Consider the following 22,894-nt stretch of genomic DNA (forward strand, 5'->3'; position numbering starts at 1 on the left):
TCTGTAACAGTATTACTATAATTGGGGTACTGTATCACAATAACGTTCACTGATGAGTATATTGTGTTCAGAGATTTGGAGATTAGTACGCCCATGCGTACCCTCATACGACAAGACGTGAGAACACTAATGCACCACGGAAGACTGTCAAACATCATCGTTTTCGTGGTCCAGATGTTACGGTGTGGCGAGCAATAATGCTCCATGGGGGTACCGACCTCCAAATCTTTGAACACAGTATACTCATCCGTCAACGTTATTGTGACAGTGGACTCCTTTCCAATGTGCGTCTTTTCAGGAGTTAATTTTTCCCTGATTTCATTTTTATGGATGACAATGCACGACCACATCTAACAGCTCAAGTGGAAGGTCTCGTTGAACGATAGTATCGGCGAATGGGCTAGCCTGCCCGCTGCACCAACTAATATCACATGGAGCACATGTGGGATGCATTGTGGCGTTGTGGAGGCGCATTGCAGCACTTCCACACGCAGCAGCAGCAGCAACAATCCACAAGTTGTCAACCGTCACTTTCGTCCTTAAGTTTTGCACACCAGCGTACTTGGCGCATCTTAGACGCTCCTGCAGTCGCAATATCCAAGAAGGCCATGTAGCACTTCGTTAGAGATTTAGATTCAACGATACTACTGAGTGTTATCTCAGCTGCCGGTTAACGTTCTATTCGGATGAAAAGAAAGTATTTGAGGTCGGAAACTATCGAAGGAGTTTGTCAGCTAGATTTCCCATTACGTTACTGTGGATGATATTTGAAATATGGTCTCTATGATGGCGCAGTAAATTGGAAATTCGTATTTAGTACCAATAGTGGTAGTAATAGTAGTGAAATGAAATGTTGTGCGGCGAGGGCCTCCCATCAGGTAGTCCGGTCGCCTGGTGCATGTCCTTGTAGCTGACTCCTCTTCGGCGAGTTGCGTGTCGATGAGGATTATATAATGATGATGACAACACAACGCCCAATCCCAGAGCGGAGAGAAACTCCGACCCAGCTGGAAATCAACCCGGCGTTCTGCCGCGCTGACCACTCAGCTATGGAGACGGACAGGAGTAGTGGGTAGAAACAGGAGTATTAGTAGTTTGGTGAAGGGTTGTAGGGTAAACAGTAATTTTGTAGCAGTAGGAATCAGCTTTATATTTCTTTCATAAAATATCAGCTTTAACGTCTGGAAATATTAGTTACTAAAATTTTCCGACCCGTGGTCGAATGTATGTTCTCGGTGAACCTAACGCTTCTCCCCTGTATGCGAAAAGATATTCAAAAGGAACGGTGGCTTCGATTCGTTACATACATCCAACAGCTAGCCACTGTGTGCAGAGTATCACTGCCAAGACTCCTCCCTGAAGATGTACGTCGCAGACGAGGACGAAACGTTAGTTTCACGAATAAAATACATGCAACGGCGGCTTAATAACATGTAAATTTCTTATACATGTTTTTCGATTTAGCTTTTCAATATCAGTATAATGCAAGTAGTAGCAATTTTTATTAATTTAATCATTATCCAACAACTTGTGATATTATATGTCGTATTTTAGCTATTAAGGTAGCAGTCGGTAATTTTTAAAGAATAAATCAATAAATCTCTCTATTCGTTCCCCGAATAACTGGTTTCTTAGGTATATGTCTTTTTCTGGGCGCTTTGAGTTTCGTCTAGCCTAAATGGAAAGGAAGAAAGGAAGAGAAAGAAAGAAAGAAACTGGATTCCACAAATACTCTGCCATCTGAGTGTTCACTTCTATTATGTAGGTTTCCACGGAAAACACTGCCCCTATTTCTTATTTTTGCGTAATGTAAATTTATTACGACCTTGTAATGTTGTGTAGTGCAACATGTAGGCTCTTCTGGATGTACCTATAACATTTCAAACTGTTATCAATTACATGAGTCTGCTATTAACACAACGAAAATAGTATAACTTGTCTACATGTCATCTTACACAGAAATGAGTTAGGCCTACTTTAGTAATTGAAGGATCTGTAGAACATATGTCACCAGCACTGCAGATGATAGCCATAGAGATGCTGTTTGCCCGTTTTATAAATCTTTCGTCTGCCTTTATATTCCAACTTCTATAAGCAACCATGAAATGGCATCTTCGGTAGACAATTTCAAATGTTCACAGAAAATAATGATTATTACGTTACTGTATCCAGTGAATATATGTTACTATAAAATATAGGAACTTACCTCGCTTCTGACTTTTTTTGGACTGTGTATAGTACCTGATCTATTTGAAATAGTAAGAGAAGCTGTTGCTGTTACCCTTCTTCAGACCACACCGTAATTTTTTGTTTGTCTTGCCCTCTGATTGTACTGATCCTTCAACAATCTTCGTATTACAAGGTGTCTGTGTATAATTACGTTATGCAAGATCTGCGTTAGCTTCTTCACTGTAAATTCTATTTAAATAAGTGTAATACAGAGAAAATTTTTTCGAGTCTCCAGCCGTGTCAGATGGTTAAATGTCCACGAACTTTCGACCGTGCGCTTCTCGACCACTCTCAAATGATAACCGTCATCTAAATGCTGCTGCCGTCCAAATCTATTGCTGCGCTGAGACTCGAACTCGAGACCTTTGCCTTTCGCGGGCAAGTTCTGGGGGGAGAAAAGCTTTGAGGACGGGCCGTGAGTCGTCCTTGGGTAGCTCTGTTGGTAGAACACCTGTCCGCGAAAGCCAAAGGTCCCGAGCTCGAGTGTTGGTCTGACACACAGTTTTAATCTGCCAGTAAAGTTTCATATCAGCGCACACTCCCCTGCAAAGTCAAAATTTCATTATGGTAATGACTTCGTTGCGCATCCGCCGCGCCCACCTCAACCATCCGAAGGCCGAGTCCCAAGCTGTGTTTAGCTGCAGAGTGCAGTTTTTATTGAGCCTGTTGTCCGGGATTTTTATCTCTATCGCTTCTTTTATGACGCTATTCCAGACATCATTTGTCTCTTTAATACCAGTTGTCCTAACGAGTGCAATTTGGTGTCCGTTCTCCTACGTTTGATTTTGCAGAATATCGTTGGTGGAAATCCCTTTCTTGTTCTACACGGCGCTGTTCAGTAGTATGCACAGCCTGTCCGACATAAAACTGTCCACACCAACATCGTAGTGTACATGCCGCTGATGTTCCGAGACCTACATCGTCATTCACACGCCTTATGAGTTGCTGTTGTTTTGATGAAAACCTGAAGTCCGAACCGATTTCGCGCCTGTTTAAGAGTCGGCTAATCCTTTCGATTACTGAGCCACAGAACAACAAAAACGCAAGCTTTTTCGTGCCCCTTCGCAGCCCTTCTGCTTACATGACATTGCGGAGATAGCTTGCAATATCTAACGGTTGTCGTGGTCATTTTCCTTGAATATGTCCCGTATACGACTCAGTTTGTTCGGCGGGTTTCCAAAGTACGAAACGGCTTCCGCTCGATGCACCAGAATCCTCAGAACAGAATGTTTCTGCGATAAGTGGTAGTAGCTGGTAGCGTGCAAATGCCAGTACGTGTTGGTGGGTTTCCGGTGAACACTGTGGCTAATACTGCTCTTTGCCGGTTCTTGAATTCCTTATCCTCCGAAAAGCAAAGCACCATCGAAAGTAAAATTCTATGTACCGACTTGACAGAAAATCCTAGGAAGTTCTGGTCTTACGTTAAATCAGTAAGTGGATCGAAACAGCATAAACGGAGGATGACACGCGTAAAGCTGAAATACTAAACACCTTTTTCCAAAGCTGTTTCACAGAGGAAGACCGCACTGCCGTTCCTTCTCTAAATCCTCGCACGAACGAAAAAATGGCTGACATCGAAATAAGTGTCCAAGGAATAGAAAAGCAACTGAAATCACTCAACAGAGGAAAGTCCACTGGACCTCACGGGATACCAATCCCAGTCCCCTAGAACTTAGAACTACTAAAACCTAACTAACCTAAGGACATCACACACATCCACGCCCAAGGCAGGATTCTAACCTGCGACCGTAGCGGTCGCACGGTTCCGGACTGAAGCGCCTAGAACCGCTCGGCCACAGTAGCCGGCGAAGGGTTGTCGAGCAGATGCGCAAAACTATAGACCTATATCTCTGACATCGATCTGTTGTAGAGTTTTAGAACATGTTTTTTGCTCACTTATCATGTCATTTCTGGAAACCCAGAATCTACTCTGTAGGAATCAACATGGATTCCGGAAACAGCGATCGTGTGAGACCCAGAAAATATTAGATACAGGCTCCTAGGTAGATGCCATTTTCCTTGACATCCGGAAGGCGTTCTATACAGTTCCGCACTGTCGCCTGATAAACAAAGTAAGAGCCTACGGAATGTCAGACCAGCTGTGTGGCTGGATTGAAGAGTTTTTAGCAAACAGAACACAGCATGTTGTTCTCAATGGAGAGACGTCTACAGACGTTAAAGTAACCTCTGGCGTACCACAGGGGAGTGTTATGGAACCATTGCTTTTCACAATATATATAAATGACCTATTAGATAGTGTCGGATGTTCCATGCGGCTTTTCGCGGATGATACTGTAGTACACAGAGAAGTTACTTCAGTAGAAAATTGCAGCGAAATGCAGGAAGATCTGCAGCGGGTAGGCACTTGGTGCAGGGAGTGGCAATTGACCCTTAACATAGACAATTGTAATGTATTGCGAATACATAGAAAGAAGGATCCTTTATTGTATAATTATATGATAGCGGAACAAACACTGGTAGCAGTTACTTCTGTAAAATATTTGGGAGTATGCGTACGGAACGATTTGAAGTGGAATGATCATATAAAATTAATTGTTGGTAAGGCGGGTGCCAGGTTGAGATTCATTGGCAGAGTCCTTAGAAAATGTAGTCCATCAACAAAGGAGGTGGCTTACAAAACACTCGTTCGGCCTATACTTGAGTGTTGCTCATCGGTGTGGGATCCGTACCAGGTCGGGTTGACAGAGGAGATAGCGAAGATCCAAAGAAGAGCGGCGCGTTTCGTCACAGGGTTGTTTGGTAATCACGATAGCGTTACGGAGATGTTTAGCAAACTCAAGTGGCAGACACTGCAAGAGAGACGCTCTGCATCGCGGTGTAGCTTGCTGTCCAGGTTTCGAGAGGGTGCGTTTCTGGATGAGGTATCGAATATATTGCGTCCCCCTACTTATACGTCCCGAGGAGATCACAAATGTAAAATTAGAGAGATTCGAGCGCGCACGGAGGCTTTCCGGCTGTCGTTCTTCCCGCGAACCGTACGCGAGTGGAACAGGAAAGGGAGGTGATGACAGTGGCACGTAAAGTGCCCTCCGCCTCACACCGTTGGGTGGCTTGCGGAGTATAAATGTAGATGTAGATCCGTCTCTACCTCTATTGAAAACTTGATGTCATGGATGTTGTTGTTGTGGTCCAAAAATTCTCCTAGATATTCACGTCCACCAGGCCAGATAACAAATGTATCATCGACGTAACGATAAAAGCAACCAGGCTTTGCAGGAGCAGCGTCCAGGGATATCCCCAAAGTACTCCATTTGTATGGTGGAGAAGAGTTTAACCAGACACACGGAATCGTGATGGGAAGCGCACTGTCTCCAGTTATAGCCAACTTGTTTGTGGAGTACTTTGAGGACATCGTCTTGGACTGGATGAAAGAGTTTGTACATGAGGTGTGGCCCAGTTTTTATCAGAGAGACTCTTTGTCTGTCGTGTTACACTACGTCTTCCTGACGACTGGAGGTTATCTGCACAACTCACTGAAAGATAACTTTTTTCCTAATTATTACTTTATTACTGTTTAAGTGTGTTGTAGTGCTGTTTAGTTTGCTACAAGAGTAGCGTTGTGTGTGACAAATGTGGGTATTGTTGTAGGTTAATTAGTATCGGTCAGACATGCCAGGATTGTGGATTGATGTTTCACTGGGGAGAGCGCAGCGGGGAAAGCTAACAAAGTGCCAGATGAGGCTCTTCCGTGCAGTTGTAAATTACGTAGTCAAGACAAGGATATCGTGGAAGAAACATTTGTGCCCTTCAGTCAGAATCAGAAATGGCATATTCTGAATCAGACACGTTTAAGGGGAAAGGGACAGTGGGGGTTGGGAGAAGGTGACTAGTAATAGCAAAATGAGAAACCTCAGAAACATTTATAATTCCGGTTAGCAATCAGTTTTACTTGCTACCTGAAGTAGGAGAAGAGCCTCAACCAGTCTTTGAGCTACGTAGAGTGCAACATGATTATAGACACACCTTTAAGGCTAATTCGGTAGAAAAGTCATGTAGAAAGATAAGAGTCTTGCTGCTAGGTAGCAGACACCACAGAGGTGCAGGCCAATTGCTACATTAAAAGCTAGATGTAGATAGCCAGGTCACAATAGTCGTGAAACCTATTGCCAAGCTTAGCCAGGTAACAGAAAACATAGAGACCTTGTGTAGAGATTTTTGATCGAGATAATAACGTACTTATAACAGGAGGAGCAGGAAACAGCCTGGCTAGCAACTTAGAATACAGCATTAAAAGTGACCTGGAGGAAACAGGAGCAACAACACACACACACACTGGTATAGAATTTGTGAAGGTTTTGCAGCGACATGACCAGCTCTGGGTCACATGGCTGTTAGCCATGTCAACAACGAGCTAAGTAAATTGCTTTTGTCTGAAAAAGTCTCATATCTGTGCCATGGCTGCTGCTGCAATTTGCGAAATGGGGATACACCTGAATAGGAGTGGGAAGGAAAGATTAGCTGAGAATCTTGTAGAAAATGTGAGGGGGACCACAAGCACACAAGACAAAATGCCTGCTGTTACCGGGATCAAAGGGTGACATGTTTTAGGTTATAATCACGTTATAGACACAGAATATCGAAAGGAATTAGAGAAGAACAGAACCATACTATAACAGTTACCAGAAAAATAAAATAAAATTGTTTCATCAGAACATTAGAGGGTTAAAGATAAGATGAATGAACTTGTTGTAGGGCTCGGAGATGTGGGAAATTCTAAAGTGATAGATGTTCTGCTCCTCTCTGAACACCATGTAACAACAGGGATGGAGAAGTTAAATATCAGGGATTATCGACCAGCACCATTTAACGTGTACAGTTAAAATGGAAAAAGCAAGAGTTGCAACATATGTAAAAGTTGTACACATAGGCAAAAATTTTGAAACAAATAGTTTTTATGTTGATCGAGACCTACACGCTTGTGCTTTTGAGTTGTTACTGCAGAACTCTTCTCTAATCATTGGAACAGTCCACAGATCCCATGCAGGAAACCTTTAGCTAATTATCTGAAATTTTAATGCATTATTGAGCTACCTATCAGACAAGAAGAATCAATTACTGGTTGTGGAGATTTCAATCTATATACCTTAAATATGAACTAGAATCGTGATTTGAGTGGTTAAAACTAATTTCAGTAGTCAGTTTTCCAACTCGTGGGCTACAAGGTATTAGGACACTGATTGGTAACATTTTTACAGCTAGAGCTCAAGCTGAAACAGTGTACCTAGCTGTTAAAGAAATATCTGATCACGATGCGCAATTTGGTATCCTTCAGCCGCGTGGAGTGACTGACAATATTGAGATACACGCGTTGCAATAACAACTATTATTAACATGACTAAACTATGTACAGCTTCTGGGAATCAGTGTCCATACAACTTGATAACAGAAATTCAATCCTCGACAATGCCTAACAGGTGCGCACTACGGTGAAATCCATAAACGTCGATGTGGCGAGGAGCAGCGAAGATAAGTAGCGACAACGTACCACGAGGATGGGAGCTCGTAGGCGGTCCAATTTTCAGCTGCAAGGTGTTATAACGTCACGGTCCCATGAGGTGATGAGCTCGTGAGCAGCCACAGGCAGATCGTGTAGAGCGGTGCCCTCGGGAGCTGCTGACGGAAGTTCAGCATTGTACGGGGCTCATGGCGTGGGCGAGACTACATCTTGGCGGGCAGGAGACTTGTATGCGTTGGGTCAGTGTCGGAGACTCGTAGCGGCTCAGTATGGGTGGCACCCCAGATGCGTGGCGGCTACAGGAGGCTTCAAGGTAAACATTTCAGTGGCTCTTCCGTTGTTAAACATCCTCCGAGGTGATGCAGGGGCCGTATCTGGTCCGCGAAGAATATCCAGTGTGGTGTCCGAATATGCAGTAGCGTATCCCTGCATACGCTACACACAGTTAATGGAAATAAACGATATGGCACCTTACAGCGCTGAGGTAGGTTCATGCCGAGTAGTGAGGTTGTTAATGAGAACAGGATACAATGTTTTAAGAATAAGTTAAAAGGAGTGGTATGGGATTAGGTTTATATAGAAAGAGATGCTAATGTCAAATTTAGTTATTCCACTGTAAATTTGTGTCAAAGTTTGAAATTGCTTTCCTAAAAAGTTAACTATATGATCTATTACGAAAAAGAAAGCCGTAGATAACTAGGGGAATTAAAATCTATGTAAGAGGAAGTGGGAAACTTTTGTAAAGAGTAAGCCAATGTCTGACACTACTTGCATACTACAAAAAATACTGTAGTATTTTAAGGAAAGTCATTAAAACGTCCAGAAGTAGGCACGTCCTGACAGAAATAAACAATGCATGAAATAAGATTAAAACTGTATGGGATACTGTCAAACGAGAAGTCAGTGTACAAGATACCATTACAATTAAACTAAATGACAATCTCGTGACTGATATTTTGCAAGACGCGAGTACTTTTAATAATCACTTTCTAAATTTTGCAACAAAAATACGATTAAATGGTTCAGTTGAAAAAGCAAGAGAATTTGTTAAAAATTTCATTCCACAGAACTTTAAGCAGCTAACATCCTTCACGGAAATTAATAAAATTATAAAAAACCAGAGCTCATGTGGTAGGGATATAACGTCAAACAGAATTCTGAAAAGTTGTTCGAAGCTAATTACTAATGTCCTTAGTGATATATGTGATGGCATAGGGAATTATCCCAAAAATGGTTCAAATGGCTCTGAGCACTATGGGACTTAACTGCTAAGGTCATCAGTCCCCTAGAACTTAGAACTACTTAAACCTAACTAACCTAAGGACATCACACACATCCATGCCCGAGGCAGGATTCGAACCTGCGACCGTAGCGGTCGCGCGGTTCCAGACTGTAGCGCCTAGAACCGCTCGGCCACTCCGGCCGGCGAATTATCCCAGACAGGTTAAAAAATGTAATTGTTAAATCCCTTCATAAGAAATGTGACAAGGCAGAATTAAACAACTATCATCCAATTCCCTTACTAACATCTTTATTCCAAAGTATTCGAAAAAGTAATGTACTCAAGAGTAGTCTGGAGTAGTCTCACACTTAAGTAGAAACAATATTTAATTAGCATATCAGTTTGAATTCCGGAAGAGTTTCTCGACTGAGAATGCTATTGATGTACTCACTCATAAAATAGTGCATGCCTTAAATAATAAAACATCGCTTGATGGTATTTTTGTGATCATTCCATAACCTTTGGTTGTGCAGTTCATTTCTCTCTTAGAAAAATTTCTGTTTTATAGAATTGATGACTTACAAACATGTGGTTTTAATCATATTTAAGAAACAGAATGCAAAAGGTTGTGCTGAATAATTCGAACGATGTTAGAAGGGTAAATTTTAGTAACTGGGGAGAAATCACCGAGGGAGTCCCATGGGGTTCAATTTTGGGTCCACTCCTGTTCTTTACATGTTCGAATGACCTTCTACATAACATTCAACAAGCCTGAATTCAGATACAAGTGTTACAATACATTCCATTAAAGAGAAGCCATTACAACAGATGGTAAATGGTATTTTCCAATGAATTATAAAGTGGTTCTCAAAAATGGACCATCCCTAACCTAAAAAAAAAACACAGACACACTATATTCAGTTCTGTACAACAAATAGAGTCATACCAAAAACTGATGTAGCACATGAGCAGGACTCGCTAAGAAGGATAGGATGCTCCACTTTTTGCAGGTACGTATTGTTTAAACTTGAACTGGAAGAAGCATATTACTAAGCTTCTCGAACAATTAAGTTCACCTAATTTTGCTCTTCATATAAGTGCTTATCTTGGAAACAAACAAATGAACCACATGACATATTTTGCATATTCCCAATCAATAATGTCTTATGCAACAATTTTCTGGGGTAACTCATCACCTAGAAAGAAAGTACTGACTGCACAAAAGCGTGCAGCAAGAATAACATGTTGTGCTCACTCACGGACATCATGTAGGTACCACTTCGAGGAGCTACGCATTATTACTGCACCGCCCCAACACATAAATTCACTAATTAAATTCGTCGTAAAAAATCCATCACAATTTTAGAATAACAGTGATGTCCATGCCTGCAACATGAGAGGGAAAAAGGTCTTTATTACCCGTCACTAACGCTGTCAGTGTCTTAGAAAGGAGTTTAATATGCAGCACCAAAAATACTCAATCATTTGCTCAATAACATAAAATATCTGACAGGTGGCGAATAAAGTTTTATAACTAACTTAGAATAATTTCTCCTGGAAAACTCCGATTCCAATGACATCATTTCGATAAAAGAATCATTCAATGGGTCTATGGAACATCTAACTAACTAACTAACTAAGATCCCTGTCCCTCATGTTCATACAGATTTCAGAGCAATGTAAATGAATACTGTGTTTGTGGTGGCATCGCAAGCTGAGAAAACAGAACACATCTCCGTTGGAGGGGGCAAATCGCCAGTCTGAAGTCTACAGATGTGTTATCAGAGGAATGTCCACTTTTGAAGTGCTGGGTGGCCTGCAGAGATGTATGATGATCGTCACAGGCTTTTTTTTTTACATTTATGACCACACAGGAGGAACTGCAAACGTGCATCATTGCAATATATGCAATCTGATACGCCCGGGTCAACCTACAGTCACAAGGCCTAACCCGAAATTTGTCTTTTCTGAGTTGTCTTATTCGTCGATCAGTGGTGGTCGTGGTGATCTGTCGTAGAGTTATTCCCGCGATTCCGTCCCCAAGACCTAAGGAGGAGGAGAGAGATGATCGTATGCCATTGTTGGCCGGGAGGCCCCATGGGGGGGGGGGGGGGGGAGCTCGTCCGCCGTATCGCAAGTCCTCTTTAGCTGACGCCACATCGTCGACTTGCGAGTCATTGATGATGACAATGATGATGGACACACAACACCCAGTCTCCTGCCGGGAATCGAACCCAGGCCCTCTGTGTGGTAGGCGGTAACGCTACCGCTACGCCACAGAGGCGGACTACGGAGGAGGAGACCGCGGGCGAGAACTGTTGATGGAGGGTTGTGAAGAGGGGGGGTGAGATTGGAAACACCTGGTCCTGTGCCAGATATACACATTCCATTCTCATCGTCTGAAAGTTCCATACAACAGCATGTAGTGGCTGCAAGGGCGTGACGTGGCCCATGTGACTCAGGTCACCTTTTCACGACGCTGGCCTGCGAGAGGCATAGTCCCAGAAACACATCACTTTAATGTAATAATACTAGTAATAAACGGTACATTATTATTACAAATACGAACTATGTATGTCTGAGCATAAGCCATTTGTGATACAGTAACACAATTACGCGTGCTCAAAAGTAATGTCGCCGAATTTTTGTGTGAAAACTCTGAAAGCTTTTTCAATAAAAAGTTATTATCAGTCTACATATTTATTCTTGATGTTTAGATATTTATTTTTCAACATGTTCACCTTGACAACGAACAAATTTCTCCCAACGAGAAGGCAGTTTGTTGATATCGTCACTGTAGAATGTTTGGCTTTATTGACAGAGCTGCAACCTCACCTCAGCTTCCAATACTTCAGCACTAGCAAAGTCAAGTCCTCTGAGGTGTTCTTTAAGTTTTGGAAGCAAAAGAAAATCGAATGGGGCCAAGTCGGCACTGTATGGAGGATGATCAATCACAGTGAATCCAAGGCGTCGGATTGTTTCAGATGTCACGGCGCTCGTGTGTGGTCTGCCATTATCATGCTGAAGGAGTGGGTGTTCCATGTGGGGACGAACTCTTTGAATTCAAAACTGGATTACAGCACGATGTTTCTCACGTACCGACACAGTTACGTTACACAGTCATGTTCCACTCTACAATTTGTAACCATCTAGCGCTAGAGGGCTCCAAATATGTAGACGCGAAGAGTAAAGATGTGGAATGTTAATAATGTTTGATTATTTAAACAGCTTTAAGAGTTTCGGCATATAAAAATCGGAGGCATTAGTTTTCAGAAAGCCCTTATATATAGGGCTGAGCATAACCCATTTGTAATATACTAAGATGGGTTATAGGTTACATCCTAATTCCAACGCAGTACAATACAGTACCAGTTATACCTTGGTGAGATAGTGCCGATGAAAACTAGTGAAAAATAAGTAAAAATCAGCGGGTAAGAGACGATGGCCACTGCTTTTCGAAGGACGCAAGTCCCATACATGAAAAAGGCAATCTCAAAAAACGTAAACTCAGATATTATAATAAAATGATTAAAACCGAAAGTTTGTACGCAACTGAATGCTCAGAATGACAGGAAAGGCTCGACAGAGAAGTTTGAGCACATGGTCCTTAGAAGAGTATGGTAAGACATGGGCGGTATAAGCTCTGAGGAAGAGTTATTCTGTGATAATGAACGGCTGATGGAGTCAATAAGGAAACGACGACTGAAATTCTATGGATATATGTTCAGTATGGATGCAACGCAACTAAGTAGATTTTTTAACATATTGGACAACAGAACTAAAATATCTGATAAATGGTCCAAAAATGTCTAACATTCTGCGTGGTGTCTGTTGTTCTATATCGTGTTTCCCTACCACTTTCGCGCAACGACGCTCTGAGCCTGTTTTTTAGGGAATTGACTAGTTTGAACCTGGGACCTGTTGCTGGTAAGGAGACGTCAGACCACACATGACATGTAGAGTTCAGAAGAGTTCAGTGAGACTAGCGATGATATAACCAAATACTTAATGATTACAGCGCCAGCTCCACTGCACTCCCTGTAAAAGAATCTTAATACTAACTAAATTTAGTGGAAGGGGTTCAAGGCTTTCCTATTTTTAGTTAGCTGGTAAAATAACGTCGAAAAAGCAGTTAAGTGTACCATTGGAAATTTTATTCTACTCACAAAACATTGTTTATAAATTGCCCTATTGATAAAAGGAAATGTTTTAATACAGGATGGTAAAAACCAACTGCGTTCAACAAAAATGTGAACGAATATTCCCTGAATGGGTTTCCAAGTCCTACAATGGATCGAAGGATGACCTATGCCATATCACATCTATAATCTAGGTTTAAATTAAGTTTCATAAAAGAGAAAACTATCAAAATGGTCTACGGAGACCCTCAATTATCCTTAATTACTTATCTAACTTGTCATAAATTACAGTGGCTGATGTGGCTTCTCAATAACTATATAACAGAAAAATCATCGCGTTTCAGATTTTAACTTACGTAGCAAATGAGAATACCATGAGCTTTAATTGACGATCGACTCTAGTATTACGCAAAACGGGGATGTAACAGATGAGACTTCTGCAGTTCTGAGTGAAGCCTTATGCGCTCAAAAATGCGGCATCTCGTGCATTCATTACCATGTCGGTGTTTAGGCAGCGTCAGGGCGGGGCAGCTCCTCACATCTCGCCGTCTCGGAAGCAACTCTCTCCTAACTTCTCCTTACTACACTCCTGGAAATTGAAATAAGAACACCGTGAATTCATTGTCCCAGGAAGGGGAAACTTTATTGACACATTCCTGGGGTCAGATACATCACATGATCACACTGACAGAACCACAGGCACATAGACACAGGCAACAGAGCATGCACAATGTCGGCACTAGTACAGTGTATATCCACCTTTCGCAGCAATGCAGGCTGCTATTCTCCCATGGAGACGATCGTAGAGATGCTGGATGTAGTCCTGTGGAACGGCTTGCCATGCCATTTCCACCTGGCGCCTCAGTTGGACCAGCGTTCGTGCTGGACGTGCAGACCGCGTGAGACGACGCTTCATCCAGTCCCAAACATGCTCAATGGGGGACAGATCCGGAGATCTTACTGGCCAGGCTAGTTGACTTACACCTTCTAGAGCACGTTGGGTGGCACGGGATACATGCGGACGTGCATTGTCCTGTTGGAACAGCAAGTTCCCTTGCCGGTCTAGGAATGGTAGAACGATGGGTTCGATGACGGTTTGGATGTACCGTGCACTATTCAGTGTCCCCTCGACGATCACCAGTGGTGTACGGCCAGTGTAGGAGATCGCTCCCCACACCATGATGCCGGGTGTTGGCCCTGTGTGCCTCGGTCGTATGCAGTCCTGATTGTGGCGCTCACCTGCACGGCGCCAAACACGCATACGACCATCATTGGCACCAAGGCAGAAGCGACTCTCATCGCTGAAGACGACACGTCTCCATTCGTCCCTCCATTCACGCCTGTCGCGACACCACTGGAGGCGGGCTGCACGATGTTGGGGCGTGAGCGGAAGACGGCCTAACGGTGTGCGGGACCGTAGCCCAGCTTCATGGAGACGGTTGCGAATGGTCCTCGCCGATACCCCAGGAGCAACAGTGTCCCTAATTTGCTGGGAAGTGGCGGTGCGGTCTCCTACGGCACTGCGTAGGAACCTACGGTCTTGGCGTGCATCCGTGCGTCGCTGCGGTCCGGTCCCAGGTCGACGGGCACGTGCACCTTCCGCCGACCACTGGCGACAACATCGATGTACTGTGGCGACCTCACGCCCCACGTGTTGAGCAATTCGGCGGTACGTCCACCCGGCCTCCCGCATGCCCACTATACGCCCTCGCTCAAAGTCCGTCAACTGCACATACGGTTCACGTCCACGCTGTCGCGGCATGCTACCAGTGTTAAAGACTGCGATGGAGCTCCGTATGCCACGGCAAACTGGCTGACACTGACGGCGGCGGTACACAAATGCTGCGCAGCTAGCGCCATTCGACGGCCAACACCGCGGTTCCTGGTGTGTCCGCTGTGCCGTGCGTGTGATCATTGCTTGTACAGCCCTCTCGCAGTGTCCGGAGCAAGTATGGTGGGTCTGACACACCGGTGTCAATGTGTTCTTTTTTCCATTTCCAGGAGTGTACAATTTTCCGAAGTTGGTTTAAAAAAACTATCTGGCTGTGTTTTTATCTGACCAATCAGGGTCTCAATGTTAACCTTAAGCTCCGCCTACAAAAATTCTGTCTATCCAATGAGAAACGTTATACTTTTCGTGGTGGGGCAATGTTTTTAAAGTTTGCAACGTAACAGACACGCGAAAAAGTCTCACGCTAAAACTTGCAGCTGGTGTGGTCCTTTTAGTGTTATCGTAAGATCTATACTGTTCTTCTGGAGGGCTCTATCTTTTGACATGGGCTGGGGGGTGGTCCTGACGTAACAGAGACGCGAAAAAGTCACACGCTAAAACTTGCGGCTGGGGTGGCCCTTTTAGTGTTATCGTAAGATCTATACTGTTCTTCTGGAGGGCTCTAGCTTTTAACATGGGCTGGGGGGTGGTCCTAGCGGTTAGCTGGCGACGTGGGTGTCCGTCCCTTATCGTAGGGCCTTCTAGCTTAACACGGTTCTGCTCTCGGCTTCTGTTTTCGATTCTCCCCTCGGAACTGCGTCTGTCTCACGGTGGGAAGGTATGACATGCATTTAGGCATTCTTGTGTTAGTTTGTGGTATTACGTTTGCTCACTCGTTACTCGTATTACTTTGGTTAATTTAATGTCACGATTTATTCGGAGCTATGTGACATACTGCTGGATTTGCTTATCATGTCAGGGTTTTCATGGAAGGTGTTGGATTTGCCTGACACCTTACAAATGTTGAGAGCGTTGAAGTGAATCAGGAGGACATCAGTGCACAGATTATTGGTCAACAACTTTGAGGGATTCCACAGAGAGTAAAACAGCGGCTGGACGGGAGAGAAGGCAGACAGCCACATGAAATGTTCCCAGAAATGCCTTATGTTTACTTGACTCGGTCTCTAATGGCCTTAAACGAGAAGAAAATAGTAATCTAATTTGATCCCTTATAAATGGTTCTGAAAGCCTGCGACTGTGAAAACAGTACTAAATAAAGGACATAAAATGGATTTGCTAGAAGAACTGGAGATACCTTCACATTTCAGAAAATATGAAGATAAAATATTAAACGAAAAACTTGAAAGTGGATCAGTGAATTTCTTCAGATTTTTCGATAGTATACTTAAATAAAAATAGTAACACATGGAAATAAGCACAATTGTAAAATCGATATAAGTAAATTATGATCCAAATTGTTAAGGTATATAACCTCTGTGGAAGACTTATAACGTCATCTTTGTTGACTACTTGTAGGAACATCCTTGTAACTGTTTTGTTTATGTAAAATGTTTTCAATGTTTAAAAGTATACAACAAGTTGCGTGTAATGTTTAGTGGATGTGAGACTCTGCACAAATGGACCATAAGGAAACTGTAAGTACGAATTCTTGTACATTTCGCCACTACCTTCACAAAATATCGACAACCAACTAAAAATCGCGTGTTTCTTATATACTGCAGTAAAGACAACGAAATACAACAGAATCTCACACACCGACAGCATCACATAGAAATGGCATAACAAACACATAAAACGCACTTGAAAATGGGAATCATTTCCCGAAACGCGTCTTGTGAAAAATAAAATAAAGAAAATAGTGACTGGTAGCAGATGAGTTATTTAGAGCATTATTGTAACATAGCTGAATGGTATCCTCACCTTGGTGATCCTAGAATGCGTCCAGACAGCCAAGAACTGCAATGATAGAGGAACACGACCGGTTATAGTATATATGCAACAGGTGAAAAGTCAACACTAGTAAGTTGGACTCTTGTTCGTGTTGTACGTTAATGACTACAGTCTCAAGTTTAAGATGAAGTTGTCAACTTGTAAAGCCTATTCGGTAAAAATTGCAGTGGTATATAGTAAGCTAGCGATAAAATTGGGAAATAGCGAGGTGGCGCAGTTGTTAACATTCGGGAGGACTACGGTTCAAATCCGCAAACGCCCATCGAAATTTAGGTTTCCCGTACTTTGTGGGATAGTTCCTGTGGAAGGGCACGGCAGACATCCCATCCCTGCAACATTGCGAGCTTGTGCTCCGTCTCTAATGACTTCGCTGTCGACGAGCGTTAAACCTGATCTTACTTCCTTCCTTTTTTCCATGCCAGATCGTACTCACAGGGGATATCGAGTTTATACGAAGGGTGATGCGAATAGTTACAGGCTTATCAGAGTGGCGAGACTCTGTATCAGAAATGTTTATAAATTGTAACTGACATACACTCCTGGAAATGGAAAAAAGAACACATTGACACCGGGGTGTCAGACCCACCATACTTGCTCCGGACACTGCGAGAGGGCTGTACAAGCAACGATCACACGCACGGCACAGCGGACACACCAGGAACCGCGGTGTTGGCCGTCGAATGGCGCTAGCTGCGCAGCATTTGTGCACCGCCGCCGTCAGTGTCAGCCAGTTTGCCGCGGCATACGGAGCTCCATCGCAGTCTGTAACACTGGTAGCATGCCGCGATAGCGTGAACGTGAACCGTATGTGCAGTTGACGGACTTTGAGCGAGGGCCTATAGTGGGCATGCGGGAGGCCGGGTGGACGTACCGCCGAATTGCTCAACACGTGGGGCGTGAGGTCTCCACAGTACATCGATGTTGTCGCCAGTGGTCGGCGGAAGGTGCACGTGCCCGTCGACCTGGGACCGGACCGCAGCGACGCACGGATGCACGCCAAGACCGTAGGATCCTACGCAGTGCCGTAGGGGACCGCACCGCCACTTCCCAGCAAATTAGGGACACTGTTGCTCCTGGGGTATCGGCGAGGACCATTCGCAACCGTCTCCATGAAGCTGGGCTACGGTCCCACACACCGTTAGGCCGTCTTCCGCTCGCGCCCCAACATCGTGCAGCCCGCCTCCAGTGGTGTCGCGACAGGCGTGAATGGAGGGACGAATGGAGACGTGTCGTCTTCAGCGATGAGAGTCGCTTCTGGCTTGGTGCCAATGATGGTCGTATGCGTGTTTGGCGCCGTGCAGGTGAGCGCCACAATCAGGACTGCATACGACCGAGGCACACAGGGCCAACACCCGGCATCATGGTGTGGGGAGCGATCTCCTACACCACTAGTGACCGTCGAGGGGACACTGAATAGTGCACGGTACATCCAAACCGTCATCGAACCCATCGTTCTACCATTCCTAGACGGGCAAGGGAACTTGCTGTTCCAACAGGACAATGCACGTCCGCATGTATCCCGTGCCACCCAACGTGCTCTAGAAGGTGTAAGTCAACTACCCTGGCCAGCAAGATCTCCGGATCTGTCCCCCATTGAGCATGTTTGGGACTGGATGAAGCGTCGTCTCACGTGGTCTGCACGTCCAGCACGAACGCTGGCCCAACTGAGGCGCCAGGTGGAAATGGCATGGCAAGCCGTTCCACAGGACTACATCCAGCATCTCTACGATCGTCTCCATGGGAGAATAGCAGCCTGCATTGCTGCGAAAGGTGGATATACACTGTACTAGTGCCGACATTGTGCATGCTCTGTTGCCTGTGTCTATGTGCCTGTGGTTCTGTCAGTGTGATCATGTGATGTATCTGACCCCAGGAATGTGTCAATAAAGTTTCCCCTTCCTGGGACAATGAATTCACGGTGTTCTTATTTCAATTTCCAGGAGTGTACATTCGGAGAAAGACGGCGTACATTTCACAAGCATGTGCTTAGAAAACTACAAGAAATGTAGTTCGGGGCAGAAATTATAAATAAACTTCAGGCTCCTATGTACGAGATCATGTGCAGATGTCGCTGACGAAACCATAAAAATAACAGCTCTCACGAAAGTGTTCCATCTATGAAAGGATCGAGAAGAAATCCAACTGTATCGTACAACAAAAATTACCCTTTGCTACGAACTACACAGTGGCTCGTTAATTATAGATGTAGAAATAAATATTAGAATCGACCTGGGGCCAGAAAGGATCAAGTTAGTGAGTGTGACATATTTGGCAGGTTTGCTTAGTAACTGTATGTAATTTAATATTTCTTATCCATTTGTCCATCCTTCTGGGATCTTTTATTCTATTCATATTAAGTCAATAAAATTGGTGCAACTTTTTTTGAAGGCTAGCTCATCACTTCTTCAAGAGCTTCACTACAATCCCATCGCTCACAAGTGCGTTGTTTTTATCAAGTTTTGTATAGCTCTTTGTACTTCTTGAAATGTACGAGCTTCAGTCTGCGGTTCTGCTGCGTAATACGGTAGTATTGAATCTCCCATATGTCGCTCTTGAGGTATTATTGCCATCCGTCCTATATTTCACACTTCCCAGTAAACGGATTTCCAGGCTTCCTCGGCTTTTAGTAGATTTTTTCATATGGTTTTTTCATTTAGTCGTGTTCATCTTCATAAGGAGGTTTGGAGATTCCATGTAGTATCATTCTACATCTACATCTACATTTATACTCCGCAAGCCACCCAACGGTGTGTGGCGGAGGGCACTTTACGTGCCACTGTCATTACCTCCCTTTCCTGTTCCAGTCGCGTACGGTTCGCGGGAAGAACGACTGCCTGAAAGCCTCCGTGCTTGCTCTAATCTCTCTAATTTTACATTCGTGATCTCCTCGGGAGGTATAAGTAGGGGGAAGCAATATATTCGATACCTCATCCAGAAACGCACCCTCTCGAAACCTGGCGAGCAAGCTACACCGCGATGCAGAGCGCCTCTCTTGCAGTGTCTGCCACTTGAGTTTATTAAACATCTCCGTAACGCTATCACGGTTACCAAATATCCTGTGACGAAACGCGCCGCTCTTCTTTGGATCTTCTCTATCTCCTCCGTCAGACCGATCTGGTACGGATCCCACACTAATGAGCAATACTCAAGTATAGGTCGAACGAGTGTTTTGTAAGCCACCTCCTTTGTTGATGGACTACATTTTCTAAGCACTCTCCCAATGAATCTCAACCTGGTACCCGCCTTACCAACAATTAATTTTATATGATCATTCCACTTCAAATCGTTCCGCACGCATACTCCCAGATATTTTACAGAAGTAACTGCTACCAGTGTTTGTTCCGCTATCATATAATCATACAATAAAGGATCCTTCTTTCTATGTATTCGCAATACATTACATTTGTCTATGTTAAGGGTCAGTTACCACTCCCTGCACCAAGTGGCTATCCGCTGCAGATCTTCCTGCATTTCGCTACAATTTTCTAATGCTGCAACTTCTCTGTATACTACAGCATCATCCGCGAAAAGCCGCATGGAACTTCCGACACTATCTACTAGGTCATTTATATATATTGTGAAAAGCAATGGTCCCATAAGACTCCCCTATGGCACGCCAGAGGTTACTTTAACGTCTGTAGACGTCTCTCCATTGATAACAACATGCTGTGTTCTGTTTGCTAAAAACTCTTCAATCCAGCCACACAGCTGGTCTGATATTCCGTAGGCTCTTACTTTGTTTATCAGGCGACAGTGCGGAACTGTATCGAACGCCTTCCGGAAGTCAAAAAAAAATAGCATCTACAAGGGAGCCTGTATCTAATATTTTCTGGGTCTCATGAACAAATAAAGCGAGTTGGGTCTCACACGATCGCTGTTTCCGGAATCCATGTTGATTCCTACATAGTAGATTCTGGGTTTCCAAAAACGACATGATACTCGAGCAAAAAACATGTTCTAAAATTCTACAACAGATCGACGTCAGAGATATAGGTCTATAGTTTTGCGCATCTGCTCGACGACCCTTCTTTAAGACTGGGACTATCTGTGCTCTTTTCCAATCATTTGGAACCCTCCGTTCCTCTAGAGACTTGCGGTACACGGCTGTTAGAAGGGGGGCAAGTTCTTTCGCGTACTCTGTGTAGAATCGAATTGGTATCCCGTCAGGTCCATTGGACTTTCCTCTATTGAGTGATTCCAGTTGCTTTTCTATTCCTTGGACACTTATTTCGATGTCAGCCATTTTTTCGTTTGTGCGAGGATTTAGTGACATTTTTCTGAGGCAGAGGGATATGCCTTTGGGTGGTGGTTGAATCGTGTTGTAAATAGTCGAAAATCTGTTACTTTGTAGCGGTTTTTCGTAACTCTTCAGGGATTTCCTTATTTTGTTAAGACTTCTTATATCTGCAGCATTAATTGTGCCAATAAGCACATCAACCATTTTTAACACTCTTCCCTCTCAGAAACTTGATCGCCTTTTTTCACGCATCATTACTATGTTAATACGATGTTACTGATCGAAAGGATGTTGGTCATAACATCTCTAATATTTAGAACTGCGCAGTTACTCGAGCACTTACGGGTAAAGTATCCACCGTCAGCTCAGCCTAACAGCACCTTTCCCTGTCTTGTTCTGGTTCTACTGTGGTGGCTGTAGATGCCATCGGTGCACAGGTCTAAGAACCCGATGTTGCAAACACTGTTCTTGCTGCAACTGTAGATCCAGCTAAGTTTTAATTGCCTTTGATGTTGTAAGAGTAGGAATATCGTTTTGTGAAGTTGCTGCCCCTATCACTGATGCAGCAGAATAGAGTCATCTGCCGGCCGGTGTGGCTGTGCGGTTCTAGGCGCTTCAGTCTGGAACCGCGTGACCGCTACGGTCGCAGGTTCGAATCCTGCCTCGGGCACGTATGTGTGTGATGTCCTTACTTTAGTTGGGTTTAAGTAGTTCTAAGTTCTAGGGGACTGATGACCACAGATGTTAAGTCCCATAGTGCTCAGAGCCAATAGAGTCATCTGCCTATGTTGTTACTGATTCCTCATGATGGTAGCTTTTCTGTGTAAAACGTCCCTAGTGCGAAATGAATAGCTTGCCTCGTGCTCTAGGGTTCGCCATATCAATTTGTGTCACTGTCGTAAAATTTCGGGTGTTGTGGAATTCAAATTCACACACGACAAAAGGCAGCGCAAGTGAAATTACCATTAGCACGGGGCAGAAGCCTTTCTGTGCAAATTAGGTAGGACTGAATTGACAGAATCAGTACATGTATACTCTACATACGCGAACAACTAAATTAGAACCACCTGTCTAATGCGATGTAGGACCTCATTTCAGCTAGGTGAGTGTGACGCGTCGGAGAATAGACTTGCAAGACACAGAAAGCGTTTGAAAGCAATTCTGATCAGTGGTTCCTAAACCTCCAACCACAAGTCACAGGAGTTGATCGTATCTGCGTCGAACGTGCGCAAATCTCGCTCGATGGTGTCCGAGATGTGCTCAATAAGATTCAAGTCAGGTGACTTGGAAGGGGCTGGCGTGCTCACTGATGTTCCTGGAATGTTTTTACACTGAAGCGTCTAAAAAACTGGTATAGGCAAGAGTATTCAAATACAAACATATGTAAACAGACAGAATACGGTGCTGCAGTTGGCAACACCTTGGCGCAGTTGTTAGATCGGCTACTGCTGCTACAATGGCAGGTTATCAAGATTTAAGTGAGTTTCAACTTGGTTTTACAGTAGGCGCACGAGCGCACGAGCGATGGAACACAGCATGTCCGATGCAGCGATGAAGTGGGGATTTTCCCGTACGACCATTTCACGAGTGTACAATGAATATCAAATCTCCGACATCGGAAAAAGATCCTGCAAGAACGGTACCAACGACGACTGATGAGAATCGTTCAACGTGATAGAAATGCAGCCCTTTCGCAAAGTGCTGCAGACTTCAATGCTGGGCCATCAACAAGTGTCAGCGAGCGAACCATTCAACGAAATATCTTGGATATGGGCTTTCGGAGCCAAAGGCTCTCTCGTGTACCCTTTATGATTGCATGACACAACGCTTTACGCCTCGCCTAGGACCGTCAACACCGACATTGGACTGTTGATGACGAAACATGTTGCCTGGTCGAGCGGATGGACGT

At 44.1% G+C, this 22,894-nt stretch overlaps 1 protein-coding gene across 1 annotated transcript in view; it reads left to right on the top strand.

Moving 5' to 3' along the window:
* The window catches only part of LOC124556824, a 329,242-nt gene that overhangs the window by 210,086 nt on the left and 96,262 nt on the right, over window positions 1-22,894 (top strand). The gene's annotated exons all lie outside the window — the stretch shown is intronic.

This window comes from Schistocerca americana, chromosome X (assembly GCF_021461395.2).
Source record: "Schistocerca americana isolate TAMUIC-IGC-003095 chromosome X, iqSchAmer2.1, whole genome shotgun sequence".
NCBI classification, from domain to species: domain Eukaryota; kingdom Metazoa; phylum Arthropoda; class Insecta; order Orthoptera; family Acrididae; genus Schistocerca; species Schistocerca americana.